General features: G+C 33.8%; 1 protein-coding gene across 1 annotated transcript in view; it reads right to left on the bottom strand.

Moving 5' to 3' along the window:
• Window positions 1-12529: 12529 nt before the first annotated feature.
• The window catches only part of LOC11422231 (disease resistance protein RPV1), a 112701-nt gene continuing 111146 nt past the window's right edge, over window positions 12530-14084 (bottom strand). Inside the window, exons 8-10 of the mRNA XM_003619865.4 lie at window positions 13519-13738; window positions 13327-13420; window positions 12530-12968 (exon numbers count right to left, since the gene is read on the bottom strand). The gene's annotated coding sequence lies outside the window, so the exon portion shown is untranslated. The remainder of the gene's footprint in view (window positions 12969-13326; window positions 13421-13518; window positions 13739-14084) is intronic.

Here is a 14084-nt window from a genome sequence, read left to right as displayed (position 1 = left end):
CGTATTAACTATCAGTATTACCCCGCCTACAAGTAACATAATAATCCCATGAAAAAATATTCACTGTACTAAAGAATATACAGAGTAACTGGATTACTCAAAAGCAGGTTTAATCAGCAAAATTCTTTACGTTTCGCTATCATACAAGAGAACAGCATGTTCAATAACTACCAGAAGTGCCATGCAAAATTCATCTAATCAGAGCTCAAGTTAAAACACAAGAAAAGACATTAAGTTTGATATAACATTTTCAGCTTTCTTGTTGTATATATTTTAGTTCTCAATTATGATATTTTATAAATAAATAAATAAATGCATATAGCGGTGTCAGTCTCCTATATCTTTAAACTAGTGGTGTCAGTGTCCTATATCTTTAACCTAGTGGTGTCAACATGTTTGTGTAGGTGTCTGTGTTGATGTCTGTGGTTCATAGGTAACAATGGATTTGCTTTTTATGGTATTTAGGAAGCTGACATTGATGAACATGATAAGAACAAGCTCGAGTGTGAAGTGTTGCATAACTCCAGAGTCACCCGTTTACCTAGAAGCTAGAATGTCTTTATACTAGTGGTGCCAACATGTCTGTGTCATGTTAAGTGTCCGTGTTGATGTCTTTGGTTCATAATAAAGCCATATGCTTTCTGAACTAATTAACTCTAGTGTAGTTACTTGCACTGGAACTTCCTGAGTTTGTTTAAACTTAGTAACTAACCAATCATTCCTAAGTCTATCACTTGAATTAAAACTCAATAAAGGGGTGAATGGAGAGGCAAGGGTTTCTGCTAAGTAACAGAAGAAATGTATAATTGAACTTAATTGTATATTAGTTACAATTGAGTAACAGAGGATCTATGATAGTGTAACATTGAAGGGGTGGTACTGGAATATAGTGTATCTATACTTAATGTTTTTTTTTTTTGTTAAATTTTATCTATGCTTAATGTCGAAATATACTATAGGTGGTGAAATATACTGTGTGTATCATTGCATATACTTAGATATGTAGGGAGTTAACATACCATATACTCTGAGATACATTTCATTGCAGTAGTTGTATTACTCATTGGTTTTTATTCTTCTATTTTATAAGGTACATTTACTTTCAGTAATTAACATATTAAAGAGATACATTGTAGATCATTGGCGGAGCCGGACAAAAATATTAGGGATGGCCACCATCAAAATAAACTAAAATATATAAATCATATTTACATACAACATATTTATGTTGTAATAAATCAAAAATCGATAATTCAAAATTTAAACTACATAATACATAAAATCAGTAATTAAATATTTAAAGTGACACTTTACGTTTTCCGAGTGACTTGAAATCATCAATAACTGACTCGGAACTAATAGATACACTAACTTTCCCTTTCAATATAAACTGACAAGGCTCATTTTCTTCAATTCTTGGATTCTCACAAACTTGTTCAGGTTGAGATTAAGAAATTATAAGGTCTTCTTATCTTTCAATATCATTGGCCTTCCTCGTGTAAAATGAATGAAATTTTTTATTCTCCATCTTGATTTTTCTATTGCAAAGAAATAAAATTATCAAAATGATGTAAGAAGTCAAACATGAACCAAAACTACCCCATATGAACCTATGAACCATAGAGTAAGAAGTCAAACAAACAACATTATATGCTTCATAAGTCAATATTGAAATAGAGAATTCTCTTGCCCATAAGCATAAAGAATTTTCTATAACACATCAAAACCATTTCTATAATTCTCAGAAAATAAAGATTAACCAAAAATCCAAAATACTCTTTCCACCACTACCATTACAACTGCCTTGACATTAGTCTTTGACTCATAACATCAATTGGGCTCTACACTAATTGTTCATATCTAGCAGAACACCAGAAGTAACACTAACTGCAGCACTAGCTACAGCAGCAGTAGTGTTATCTGTGAAACCCAATTCAACAGACGCAGAACCAAAAAATAAATAAATAACTGGACACTGACATTTTCCTTAATTATGTTAAGATATGAATTGTAAAAATAGTACCTGCGATTTCACAAAGTAGGATCTTAGCTAGATGTTAGCATATGGCAGTGATATTAAAATTAACCAGGGGTATTATGGTATTTTCAATAATAAGTGGGTAGGTCATGGCCATACCCAGTACACACATGGCTCCGCCACTGTTGTAGATACATCATAACAAATCACGGGTGTATTAAAATTACAACCCTTGATTTTCTCACTTTAGAAGATTGAAATTCATGATATTTTTTGTTATGGCCGAGCGCTATCTGGAAATGCACTTGCTTAAACATGTTATACTAGTATTGTTGATCACATTCTGACTGCATGAATGGTACTATTGCTAACTCTCATATGTTTGCTTGAATTTTTATGAACAGAATGACAGAGAGATGGAATGGAATTCTGTAATGATACCTGATATAAGAGTGAGAATGAAGACTTGAAAAAGATAAAAACTTATTGGACAAGTAGCAGATGGCCATTCTTCAGAAGAAATTTCCGTTGATGAAATAAGTCGTCGCATCTTCTCTGCGATTGCATGCTAATTGTTATCATTTCTCATGCATTATAAGCAGTATTTATTATAGAGCTGTGATTTTTTCCAGCACTCATGTTCATAAGACATGATAATAGAAAACTTGGCCTTAATTTAATTATGCTTAATTATGCAGTTTTTAGTTTGAATGTATTATCAATGACTTGTTCAGTGGTCTACTTGAATAATGTATTACCAAATTTTGTCTGTTTGATTGACCTAATGATCAAGATGTGATCTTCTTATATGTTAGATTAATCTAACTTTCAAAGTTCTACGGAAGAGGTTTACGAGGAACTAAGCTTATATATGCATGTGTAAATTTGTTTGACATTGAATAACTTTTAGAAATTGAAAAGCGTGTATGACCAAATGTCACCGTGAGCACAGCACGGCACATGTTGCATCTTCAACATTTAATGTCGCATTCTTCGTAACACCCATGTCTATATGGATGGAGTGTATCATTGGTTGTGTAAAAATCATAGCCCTGGTAGACCATGTCTGGTATCATTTAACTTGAGCAATGAGGTGTTCTTTATAACACCCATATCATTCATTAACAATAGCTTGCTACTTGTTGGGTCGACGTGGGACTATTTTAAAGCCTCTTTTCTAGCTTCTTTGAGATTTATGGAAAAATAATACCATTACCAAAGTCAGATGCTGCCTAAAAGTTCAAAGGGCAGTGCTATTCATCATGAAGCAAACATTTCTGACACCATCGCAAATGAACTTCAGCTGTTGGGAGTCGTGATGCTTTCGCGAGTAATTTTTCCGGGACATATATCATTATCCAAGTTTTCAAATAGAAACGGTAGTGTGGATGCAAAGAGAAATGTGACCTTGAATATATCAAATGAAGGTCTGGTATAAGAACATCCATGGCCCCAATGTAACAGCCCGATTTTTAGCTAGATTTATTTTAATTATTACATGGATTACCGTATTAGAAGGGTATTTTGGTCATTTGGCGGGTAAGGGTAACATGGTAATTTGGTGAGAATTATTTTAATAGTTAGTGAGAACCCTTATTTTACTAAGTTATCAGTGTAGTGATTAGTTTTTACCGTTATGAGTTAATATCGTTTGAAGTGTAGAAATATTTTTGGTTTGAATAGAAATGGGTTAAGCCCACTAGAAACTAGGTTAGGCCCATTAAGAGTTAAACCTAATGAGTTATCTTAGGAGAATATCATTTCATTCATTTCACAAGATATTTCCTAAAGAGAGGTAGAGAGAGAAAGTGGGAGAAGAGAAGAAGAGGGAGAGCTTGAAGAATCAAGATTGGAGTGAGGTTAGGAGCTAAAGTGAAGCCTAAGTTTAGATTGAGCATTACCTAAGGTAAGGGGGTTAGTCTTTATCATAATCATTTGATTAATTCTTTTTCTCTTGATTCTATGCATAATTGATTATGAGAATAAGTGATTATCATGAACCCAATCTTTGAAATTCGTGCTTATGTTGTAGAGATATGTTTGAATATGTTAATTTGATGTTAAATGAATTGTTGATGATGAAATTGCAAGTTCATAATGTATGAAAATGGGTAGTTTGTAAATTATGCTCAATTGGTGAATTATGCATGGTTGTTGATGAATTGTGATAAGTTTCATGATCAATAGATGTTGTTGTTGTTAAGTGATGTTATGGATGCTAATTCATGGTTTGGGTATGCATGATTCATAATTGTTGTTGTGAAATAAGTTGTTGTTGTTGGTTGGGTGAAAATGAATACTTATGTGTTTTGCTCAATTGTTGGATTGAGATATTGTGTTGTTGAATTATGGTTGAATTCATGTCTAAATGAAGTGTTGTTGAAGTAGATATGTTGTTGTTATTGAATGATATCATGAGTATTCCATTTTATGAAATAAGTTGTTTGTATTGGTGAAGTTGTGCTAGATGTTCAAGTGAAGGAACAAAGTGAAATTTGATATACAAAGTTGTTAACTGAGTTGTCTATGTGGTTGGATGAGTTAAACTTGATGGAATTTCTGTTTTTAGGTTGTAGTTATGATAGTCGAGTCGTTTTGGAAGAAAACGGGAGTTTCGGGTGAAAATTCAATTGTTAACCGTTTTGGAAAATGAGTGTTGTGTAGGGTTTTGGAAAATGAATTTGGGAATGTTGAAACTTGAAATTTTCTGCATATTAAGATAGGGCTAAGTGTCATGAACAAGTAGAGGAAAACAGCACCGAAAACGGATTAACAGTTTGGTTTTTACATGCGAAAACGTGAAAATTGGAAAATCTGATATTGTCTGTCAGGCAGAAATCGGACTACGATTTTATTCATCGGGCTACGATTTTGACCAGATTTTTGGGTGTTTCAGTTCGAAAAAAATCGTACTACGATGGAGAAAAATTGGACTACGATTTTGCCTGACCAGAAACTTTAAAAATGCAATTTTCTTTGATCCAATTGTTTCCAAACTTATTTCTATGTATAGGGACTTTATCCTAATCATCTAGGGCTGTTTTTATGGAAGAATTAACCTTGTGAAAAGGGGGTCTAGTGAATCTTGAAGTTGTATTGTCTTATGAATTGTTGTGACCATTCTTGTATGACTAAGTGAAGTTGTATGAATGAATGATTGTATTTTGGATATGATAATTATCATGAGAAGTGTATGCTATCTTACTTGGAATATGAGAATTCTTGAATTGGTAAAATCATACGTGATAAGTGATGTTTGTTGATTATTGAAAATCATGTAATTGATGTTGGATGACATTGTTGATTATTGATAAATATGTTGATGTGTGATGATGAATACTATGATTTAATTGTGTGTGGGCATGCTTTCTTGGTAATGCAATGTTGTGGAGATAATCAATATAATTGGGTGTTGTCCTATATATTGAGTTGAGATTGAGAATTGTTGTTGCATTATCGAGTCATTACACATGTCCATGCATCATAGTCGTTGTTGCTGTAAAAGGGATGACTCTTTTACTTCGAGATTATTGTAAGGCAGGTGTGAGCCCTTACATTCGATGTGCAAGTGGCATCGAAAGGTGACGACCTTGTTGAGATTTGGTACCACATGCATTTATGCGTCCATAAGTGCATATCATAACATGAGTCCTATGTGAAATATGTGATTGGTGATGAAACGAAATGAATGAATGTTGATAATGATTGTTCAATGATTGGTGTTGTGAATGAATATTTATGGTTGGGTAATTATTCATGTGATTGATGTATGTTGATAATGATTGGTGTTGTGAATGAATATTTATGGTTGGGTAATTATTTATGTGATTGATGTATGTTGATATTAGATATCGAGTTGTGATGTAAGTATTTATGCATGACTAATATTATTCAAGTACATGATATTATTTGATTGATATTTATCTGGATTATGATAATGTAATGCTTACCCTCAGTGGTTTTAACAGCCTACTTGCCTGTATGGGTGAGTAGACGTTGTGCAGGAGTAGTGCTCGGTGAGTCTTTGCGTGGGATATCGGGAGCTTTCTCCGATATCGGGTCGTGTCGGCTCTGATCTAGGCTTGTCGTGTCGGTCTAGATTAGGTTGTTTATATTTTCTGTTGGATTATGATTTTGTTGATGACTACCGTATGTTTGGGTTTTGAGATTTATCCTTGAAACATGATTTATTTGCTCATGGCATGTATATATTTGATCACTCTGATTTATATTCCGCTACGACTGTTGAAGTTCATATATATGTCTATCGGTTTTTGAATTTTGAATAAGACGTAATCTCTATTTCTTAAATAAATGTATTATTCGCATGTTTAATTGCTTAAATAGAAATAGGAGTGTTACACCCAGTTGCAGCAACCAGCTGCAGTCTTCTATTCAACCAGCGGCATCTTGAGAACTCAAGTAGTCAATGTGCAAATATTACCAGAACTTATGTTTAAAAAAAATGTTAAATGTATTTTTTTTATTCCTATAAAAATTTTAAATTTCAAGTTTTAGTCCCTATAATTTTTTTCATCAAATAACATAACTAAGAAAGCCTTTGGAAAATGCAGCTTACACACAAATATTGAGATAAGAGATAAAATAAACTACCGTACAAATATTGAAGTAAGGCAAATTTTTCTTACTTTTCACAAAGAAGTATATGATTGTCAAGTATACTAAGAAACTACTTGATCTTGCTTTTGCATTTTTAGTTTGAATCTTACTCGTTTTATTCGCAAACATATCTGGTTTCTATATCAATAAAATGAATGACCTTTTGCCTTTACCGAATGACCTCTAGCTTTAAGTAGAAATAATTTATATATGGAAAACTTTATAATCTGTAAATTAGTTTTGGTAGAAACACCAGATAGTGTTTTAGTAACTTATGTAAGAGGGTAAACTGTAAATTATGAACATGGTTTTGTCTGATTTAGTGTTCCAGATAGTGTTCTTGGTATTGCAACAATTCTCAACATTTTTTCGTTCTGAAGTTGTTTAACCAACATAGATTTGTGACATTCACTATTAGTAACTTTGAAAGACTGACATTGACTCACCGGCCAAGACAGTTTCTGCTCATTGGCTTCCACCCGGTTGTTGATCCCTTCACATAAGTCTTTACAATATCCACTGCACTGCAACGTTGTTGATCAGCACTAAGTTAGATGTGAATTGGATGCCACCGCGCTTCCTGCATGACACCCTGCATAATAAAACACTAAAATAAAATCACAAACAAACATGGTTAGCAAAACACAAAATAACAATATGTCACATCTCTCTTTTTTATTTATCAAGTTATAAGTTATGGTGATTTAAGAACATTCTCTTCGAATATCTTTTGTATTCATATATCTCTCACATAAATTTCATTTTAAGTTGGCAAAGTTGAGGATGAACCTATAGAAGCTTCAATTTCTTTTGAATGAATTTGGATTCTTAACTAAGTCCTTACAGTGTTCATACAATTTGTTTTTCATAGCGATACAGTTAATCAGCTGATACCAAATCTTTATTGACTGTGTTTTTTTGTTCTATTTGTTGTATATGCTTTGTGCTCTTCAGTATGATCTTCGACTGCATCATCTTCTTGATTTCTTTGTTCCGTCTGAGTGTTACAGAAATGCTCATTTATCCTATGATTACCGGATGAAATACTATCGCCTGCATCACTAGCACTACTTGTCTTTTATGATAAAATTGTCTAGGATTGTGACAGAATGTTGGTTTTCTGTTTTGCTTGATTTTAAAATGTTTCCAATTGTTTTCTCCTTCTGAAAAAGTTCAAAGATGCATTGCCATCCCTTAGGTCTTGAGAATGCCATTTCATAAGTAGCTTAAGTTCAATGTAACATCACTTATGAATGTCGGATAGTTATTTTGAATTTCGTACAAGTGCTCAAAAGTAGCCATTACCGAATATGATGTGTTTGTTCCTTCCCAATTTTCTCTTATCTGATAAATGTTTATGAAGATATTTCTGCCGCTTATAATTATCAATTTGATCTTCCACGACAAGTGCGCACGTGCACACACACTCTCAGAAAGTTGCCTTCTTTTTTCTGTATTATAGATCCAACATATATGATCCTAATTGTTCCAAGTAATGCTTGTGACAATGTGTACTACACAATTATCGCTCAAAGCTCTGTTCATTGAGCAATGACAAGTTACATACAAGTGGACTTCACAATATCACACAGCCTTCTATGTGAGAGTTCATTTTTTTTTTTTTTGTTGATGTAAAACACACTGCTATCAATGATATTAAGCATGACATTTATTGGTTCCAATTCTTATGACATGTTTGGTAACTTTAACATGTTATAGCAGCATTGTTCTCATTCTGGCTGCATGGATTATACTCTTGCCAACTCTCATGTTTTGTTGCATTGTTATGCGAACAATCAGACAGAAAAAGAGATGGAGGAAGATTATATGTGAGACATGAGAGGGGAAGGGAGAAATCAGGAGAGGGAAAAATAGCAGCAGCGGACTACCGGCGACAAAACGACCACCTGGTTTCTCTTACATCGGCGATGACTGAACGACACAATATTGTTGTGAATTCGATGAGAAAAATCACACCAATAACAACTTGATGTGTGGAGCAAGGGATAGTCAAGCAACCAAAATCAAAGCGTATGGAACAGTTATAATCACATGCCAAAAGTAGAAAACAACAGCAAGAAGAACAAAAGAATAGAGAACACAAAATAATTTGTTGACCCAGTTCGGTCCAAATTGACCTAGTCTGGGGAGAGAGCAGCCCTCCGATCCACTATATAACGAGTAACGTTACAAAGAGAAGTCAATGGGTTACAAGAATAAGTCTCCCGCCTAATTCTACCCAAAGTCCCAGCCTCTTCCCGTAACCAAGAGACTCAATCCTAATAGTGTTTCCCAAGGTGAATCAACCCTCAAACCCTAGTGTTTCCAAAGAGACAAACTCTATACAAACTCTAGTTTTGTTGTTGCCATTCTAAACCCTTGTTTCAGCCCCCTCTATCTCTCTCCAAGAAATACTGTGATACAAGGTCTATATTTATAGTGAAAGTAATCCCTTAAAAAACTGAAACAAATCTTCAATAAAAATACGTTTTATTTTTATCTTCAATCGCACCATCGTGCCACGATGCGATTCAATCGTGGCACGATTTTTCCAGTGATTGCTCCAGAATTTTGCTTCAACAATCGTGGCACGAAGCTTCTCCATCGTGGCACGATTCTCCAGAATTCTGATTTTAAGTTAACTCTCACAAATATGATGGAGACACAGTGGAACTCAAGCACCGACAGTAGTGGATGATGACACTGATGTGGTCGCCTATGGTTGCAGGGACTCTCCTCTCCCTCCATCTCATTACTTGGTTTGTAAAATTGATACATAATGAATTGTAGTTTGATTGTAAAATATTTTCTTTTTTGATTCAAGTTTGTAACACTTTTTGGACATAATGCTTAGAGGTAAAATGTTTCATTACAATTCTCTTTTCTAGATTTTGTTTGTTTTGAAGAGGCAAAATAAATATATTAATTAACATCTAACCAAAGCATAGAAAGTAAAAATTGCACCAATTTGATATAAAGAGGTAAAACACAATTAGAACCACAAACTAACTATATTCACTTTCTGCATTAACCTCTTATTTGACAATCATATTAAAAAGGAGACCATAAGATTAAAATATATATATGGGATTTGATTGAAGTCACTGTATTACTCGGGGAATGGAGGCATAGTAACATGAGAATGCAAGGTATCAACATAAAGGGTTGTGGTGGTTTCAACAAATCCATTTAAGTTTTTCCATCAACCTTTTCTTTTTGGTTACTAAGTCCTAATAAAGGACATTCCAACAATTTTAACTAACAAAGCCGAGGAGAAGAACTGCGGCAGCATGTAGACCGTAACCAAGGTATCTATACAACTAACTCCCAATTTCGCTAGAATATCTGCTCAAGCATTGCCCTCGGGAAAAGTCTGATGGAGAGAAAAATTCCAATCTTTCTTCATGTAAGCTCTGATAAATCTCCAACATATTGGCATAATGGTGAAAGTGATGAGTGTTCATTGAACCTAACTGCACCACGTGAAGAGAATCATAATAGCATATAAACTTCCGGGCTTTCCACCACAACTTGAGACCAACAAGGAGATCCTGAATTTCTGCATGAAGGATATTTGACCAACCTATACTTCCATAAAATCCAAATTGAAAAGCTTTGTCATAATTCCGATCAAGTCCTCCAAATCCTGCAGTCCTTGGATGAGTTCGAAAAGACCAAATCAGCCTAGTAAATGCCATGCTAGAAGCAATAACTACATTGCAGTAGCATAACATGTATTATTCCATTATAGTCGAAAAGACCGACCATAGAAACTTAGATAAGGAACAAAAAAAAAAGTACAAAACACTGACCTACACAATAGCAGTACAAGAAACAATAATTGTAAATCAAACCAAAAGCACGATCCCTACCATCTAAAAGTCTAAAACTGAACCAAAAGCACCTGATACATATTTATTTATTGAAGACCTTATTCCATGTTTTCAAATCACTTAAAATTCATTTACAAAGTTAGATTATGAAGAAACATTCACCTCCAAACAGAATTTGGTTGATCGTAAATTTTTTAGATTCATTTGTTTCTTATCCACTAAAATTTAGCAGTGATTGAAAAAAATTGAAGCACGTAAAGTAGTTCAGCTGGAAATGGGAAGAAAAATAATATCATGTCAGAACTTGAAAAACCAACAAGTAAACAACATATGACTTCAACCAAAAACTACGGTGATAGTGACCCCACTGCATAGTTTGTCTTCTTTTATAATGTGTAAAAGAATTATGCAATTGAATATATTTGCTTATATCTTTATGCAATTGAATTTTGATGAATGATCATGGCAAACCCATTTAATTAAAAATTAAATTCTATTACCTGAGTTGCTTGCGAGCGAATGCTTCAACCCTTGTTTCCATGAATGTGTGTAACTAATTGCCAGTTAAGGCCCTTGGTCTATGTTCAGTAGTAGAGAGGGACATCGATCCAAGCATCAGTACCAGCTTACATTCTGAAAGATAATTATGCCATTCTTCCCACATAGGACTCTACCAAATTCCAGATGGATTGGATATTGAAGTTCAGGCCTGATCTAGCGAAAAAAATTGAGGAAAGCTTTTGTCAATTCATTTGACTCAGATAAAAACCAGAATAGATTATAAACACTACATACAATGCAAATATTCAATTTTCATAGTTAACTAAAACACCATATAACTTTAGGTTATTAAAGTTGATTCATAGGAAGGACAAGAATATGCAAAAGTTCAAAAAACACATAGCAGGTGGCAAAGAAAAAAAATGATAACTCACTTAAGCGATCACAAAGTCAAAGTTTCCCTTAGATTGCTGTCTCTGCTCATTTCGAGAATAGCCAAAAATTTCTCTGTTACATCGTTACTAATTACTGATACAAAGGCTATCAAAGTTGTTGTATCAAAATTTACCAGATCACTCCCACCAAAAAGATTACTAATTATTGATACAGTGGCTATGAAGTTTGTATTTGTAATATTCTATAAACACTTTAAACCAAAATTCAAGATAAAATCCACATCTAAAACTACACAATCAGCAACTGTGCAGCAAATAGAATCATGCCTCTTACAAGTATTCAAGATCTAAAATCTAAGTTGTGTTCCTCGTAACAACTTCATGACCTGCTTAGTTACTCGTTACACAGAAATAAAGTGACTTGCTTGTGCTTGTTGTGTGTGTGCAACTCAGGTCTAAAACACTTAAGCTTGGTAAAATTAGAATCATTATGCAGCAGCACGAGTATTCAAAGGAAACACTTCTAAGTCACTTGTTTATGTGACGATAAATCACTTTATTACAGAACCACTTTAAGCTATTTGCAACAAATCAACAAGTGGATATGTTAGTGATTATTTTGCATTAAAAAAAAAAAAGAATGCAGGTTTGCTCAGGACATGCATCATATGTGGATACCGAAAAATTTCATCCGATAAAATGAGAGTTCTATTCTGTATAATGCATATGGTCTGGCTTATATTTTAGATCTGTAGAATTTTGAAAGTACTAATGGTTCCGAGTGAATAACAGAAATAACTTTTCCTTGACTCCTCTCTCTTCTAGTCATGCCACACTGCACTCTGCAGTGTTGGCCATAGTTTACTGTTACTGCACTCTGCTAGTGACAGCTTCAGATCACATCATTTAATCCAGACTACTTTTTCATAGCCTTTGACAGACAAATTGACTACTTTCTCATTTGAATCGGACGGATCCAGAAAGGGAATAATAATACTAGTTATAGAAGGGATTTATTTACGAAACCAGAAAAAAATTGTGTCCCGTGATTTGGTGCTTTAACCAATCTGGAATCCCCTCTGTTCCTGTTGGAAAACAAATATTGGTGCATCTATCCTCATGTAAGTTAGCATAAGAAATATAGTTTCTGTCAGTTTAGCATAAGAAATATTGGTGCAATAACAATCATTGAACAACAAAAGTTAGCAAGATCAAAGTTCCTGATATTGGCTTTTTCAGAACACATTTAGATAAAACATTCAAATATACATTATCCAAGGTTGGCCTCCATAATTTACATGTACTTCTAAAATGGTGTTCATTCTATAATCTAATGCATGCATCTAAATGTACAGTAATGAAATAATCGAATTCAAACAATATCTGCAGCACAAACATCCTCCATAAAAAATTACATCAGGTCTCACCATATCAAAACCAGAGTTGTACATTGAGTACTACACCAAGAACGCTGATTTGGATTTTGGAGAACAAAAGTCACGACTCTTGCAAAAGGATCTCATGAATGTCGGTTCTCGGATTTATTTCTTTATCCCACATAATTTCTTGCAGACCTGAAAGCTCCTTCCCCAGTAAGGAGAGTTTAGTTTGAGAAACTCAGCACTTCATAGTCGTTTCGACCTGGTATGCACATTTACATAAATAAATCAACAACAACTTAGAACATAGCTAGAAAATAAACAGTAGACACATTTCATTATAAATTTTTTAGTATAGAACAAGTCTTCCCGTTCCATCTTTAGTTCTACCAAATATCTATGTCAGAACACAAAATAGCGACTGTTTTTGCCGCATTTTTGGGGAGAAGGGACATTTCATGATCATTACAGAAATAATCTAAACATAAGTCCTCACCAGCGGAAGGCATGGTTAGAACGAAATGAAATATGTCGAGCTGTAGAAGGATTATGTGAAATGATCAATTCATACCCAATGTGGAAACACCAAAGTACAACTGAGCTGCAAAGCATATGATTACCTGATTCCCTTTTGAACGAATTTTGTGGTGTGAACCACCACCTCTAGACATCTCGTATGACAATGCAAAAAGAAAGGCAGTTGCAAATGGTTTCCTGACAAATGTAGAAATATATTACTTTGGCATAATAATCAATTTCTTTTTCAGATTATGATTAAAAGCATTTATTCTTTAAAAATATAAGAATCATACTTGTAACAACATTAATCTTGGATCCGTTCAATTACACCACACCTTCTAAAATTTCTGGACTAAAGGGTTGTAGCTGAAGGCCGCGAGAGATGGATTCTGATGCCTCTGAATCATCCTTATGTAATAGCTAAATAAAAATTCAATTTGATAGCTATGGCTTCTCCTCTCTGAAGGTAACAAGCATTCAAATAGATGTGATGGGTAACACAATAGAGTTATGCTGCAACAGATAAGATCGATATTGATTATTCGACAAACCATTTAGCTCATTGTAAAACTCGTGCGGGCTTATAAGCTAGTGGAATTTTGATCAATTGTGTATCATGTTTCAATTGCAGTCACGTTAAATTTCATCAAAAAAGTTAAAAATGCATGTACTACTTAAATTATCCATACATTTATAGGTTACACTGAAAACATGTGCCATTAGTTAGATGAGATATGAGATAAAAGTTCTAATTTGAATCATAATTAATGAGATCAATACAAGTTTACGAAATGTGTATAGTTACGGTAAGACAATCTACTTGTTGACCTTTAAGCACTTGCAAACTCAGAACTTTCAT

This window comes from Medicago truncatula, chromosome 6 (genome assembly GCF_003473485.1).
Source record: "Medicago truncatula cultivar Jemalong A17 chromosome 6, MtrunA17r5.0-ANR, whole genome shotgun sequence".
NCBI lineage: Eukaryota > Viridiplantae > Streptophyta > Magnoliopsida > Fabales > Fabaceae > Medicago > Medicago truncatula.
This window is presented reverse-complemented; position numbering and strand designations above follow the sequence as displayed.